This window comes from Syzygium oleosum, unplaced genomic scaffold, assembly GCF_021117445.2.
Source record: "Syzygium oleosum isolate NSW1041296 unplaced genomic scaffold, Sole_v2.1 Sole_v2.35, whole genome shotgun sequence".
Lineage (NCBI taxonomy): Eukaryota > Viridiplantae > Streptophyta > Magnoliopsida > Myrtales > Myrtaceae > Syzygium > Syzygium oleosum.
This window is the reverse complement of record NW_026607519.1, coordinates 3,776-6,796: the sequence shown is the minus strand read 5'-3', so window position 1 is coordinate 6,796 and position 3,021 is coordinate 3,776. Positions and strand designations below refer to the sequence as shown.

Below are 3,021 nucleotides of genomic sequence, written 5' to 3'. Positions count from 1 at the left end.
AAATTCGATTGATTTTCATTAAACAATAAAGTCTTATCCTATTTGGGAGCTAACACTAGCCTATTGGGTCCAGTTATAAGCTCGGTAGAACATGGGAGGTCATTCTACTTTTCACTAACGAGAGATTTTAAAATAGGGACTTGGTACCTACACTTGAATCAAACCATATAAATCTCTAGCATCCTTATTATTCCTCGTTTATTTCTCTAAAGATTTCACATTGATTTAAATTGTGAAATCATGTCAGTGTCCGCATCGATTTTACGACGCAAACCTCGAGTTAACCAAATTTATCATAATCATTTAGAGAAAATAACAATATGGTGAGCATGAAAGAATATTAAAATATTAAACAAACACATTTATCTAACAGTTTAAACGTTTAGAACCGTTGATAGTAAGAGATCATTTGCCTCTCCAATTAAATATGTTCATGCTTAATATTAGTAAAAAAGATTGGACTAAGCGTATTTAAGGTCTCCAACTAAGGGGCGTGCAATCTCTCACTTCCCATATATCACGATCCAATGTTGTCCTCTCTTGTAGAATAAACAATTATATGCTTATACATTACGACAACAACTATCATGAACCAAATGCTTCAACAAGATGCAATATAAGACGATGGGTAACGTGCACACTTCTTTCTCAGATAAATAGAACGCACATCTGAAAACAACTCGGGAACACTTCAGTATATTTACTGCAATATGAAACTCATCTGGCTTCGTCAATCGTCGTCTGATATAAAACTCCACTGGTGGACATCGCTGAGCTATCCGCCCTTTCTGCGGCCACACCCTCTTCCTCGACCGTGTCTTCACTAAATGATTGGAGCTTCCTCGTTCGAAAGAGTCAATATCGACGAACCGCCGGTCACGCTGTAGTCATACATCTCTCTTTTCACCGCAGTTTGCTGAAGCTGGAAGGCGTATTCCAAGTCCCAGAGCACATCCCCCATGCTGGGCCTCTCTTCGTCCTCTTCTTGCAAGCATTTCTCAGCAACCTCCCCATATTTCCTCAGCGAGTTCGGATTGATTTGACCAACAAGAAAAGGGTCCACTATTTGCTCGATGGCTCCGTTCTGGATACATGTAATGCCCCATTCGGCCAAGTTCGCCCAGTCTCTAGGAAGCGAAGGGTCAATAGCAGGCCTTGCGCATAGCACCTCAAGAAGAACCACTCCGAATGAGTACACATCTGATTTTTTCGTCAGCTTTTGGGTCTTAAAGTACTCTGGATCGAGGTATCCAAAGGTGCCCTTGACCGCCGTACTCACATGGGTTTGGCTTCGATCGAGAGGCCCCGACTTGGACAGACCAAAGTCAGCAACCTTTGCAACATAATTCTCGTCAAGCAAAACGTTGGTGGACTTGATGTCCCGATGAATAATTCCTCCAGCTGCGCCTCTGTGGAGGTAGTCCAAGCCCTGGGCTGCTCCAATGCAAATCTCGAGCCTCTGCTTCCATGGTAAGGTTGGGAAATCGGAATTGTACAGGTGATCTCTTAAGCTCCCCTTCTCCATAAACTCGTAAACAAGTATCATCTCAGACTGTTCAGCACAATACCCAATTAGGGAGACGAGGTGGCGATGGCGGATTTGGGACAAAACGGTGATCTCTGTTTGGAACTCGGAGAGCCTTGTCCCGACCCCGGCTTGCCCTGTTTCGCAGCAACTTTAGTGCCGTCCCTGAGAGTTCCTCTGTAGACATTGCCGAATCCACCCTTGCCAATCAAAAGTTTGCCATCGAAGTTGTTGGTAGCGAAATGGATTTCAGCTAGGGGTATTTTCAGTCCCAGGTGAAAATTAGGGACAGCGGAGCCGTGGGTGAGTTAGCTCAGTAAGTTTACTGTGAGAACTGGTTCTCTTTGGCTTTCTATACTTGCATACGAAGATTGCTGCAGATACAAAAATGCGGAGAAGCACGATGCTTCCAGAAACTAGCCCAATTATGAGGCCGACCTGATCGCCTTCTGAGGGCATAAGATCCGTGTCCCACGACCCTATCATCTCCATTATCTCCAGGCCATTGAGATAGGCCTGCTGATACATTGAGGCATTAAGGAGGCCTATGCTGATTTTCACTAGCCCTGAGCTGCCCGGTTTAACCAGAAAATCATAATGAAAGGAACTGCGCTCTGACGAAACCCGTTTTTACCATATGGGTCGATAAACTCAGTGAAATTTCTCATAAGAATAGAGATTGAAGTACACCGTGTTGAGAGCCGGGCTAATGAAGTCACAGAAATGAGCCCGGACCAGGTGCCGGGCTTTCGCATTCACCTTGAAACCCCAGGTGGTGACATTTAGTATGAAAACATAAATTCACAAACATAATACAAAATCTTATATACCGTAAACCTTGGAAATTCCAATGTAATAGTCGTCTTTCGGCCCGGTGCGAGATTGCTAACGTAGCGGTCCGATGCTGGCACGATCAATAATTTGAAGTGAACAATTATAGACAAAACGGCATCGGTTTGCTTAATTTTTGAATTTCCAAGATTTGTTTCTTCTTTTTCTTTCTTTTCTTCCCTTTTACTGTTCATTTTCTTCTGGATGAACTTCCATCTTCATCATGTTGTTGTTCGGCCTAGGGAAAGTGTAACGTAGCTTCAAATTATTATCCCCCGTCGTCATCTCATCTCCAGTGAAATCGGGATCCGCCTGCAGAAGAAATAGAAACAATTGTTAAAAGCGCCGGTGTTGTACATGGAAATCCCTAGATTGGTCGGGCTTTTTGAGACACCGAGCAGCGAGATCCCGTGCTTATGCGGCGGAGACTTCCATTGCCAAATTACATGCCTCCTCTTGAAATAATCTTCTACCATATGTTCTCCATAGTGGTTGTCGTTGATGCTTCTCCGCCACGAGCTCTCAGCCTCTAAGGGTTTTTCTGGCGGCCTCGGCGTTGAGCGGAAAATTCAATAGGCAAAGTCAAGTGTACATGGCGACATCAGCCTTGAGACGGAATTGTCGCTGCGGGACTTTAGGGCATAATGATAGTCGTCGTCATCCTC

General features: G+C 44.3%; 1 pseudogene; it reads right to left on the bottom strand.

Annotated features, from left to right (window-relative positions):
* Positions 1–490: 490 nt before the first annotated feature.
* Positions 491–2,308, bottom strand: LOC115676939 (probable receptor-like protein kinase At5g24010; annotated as a pseudogene).
* Between the last annotated feature and the right edge of the window lie 713 nt (positions 2,309–3,021).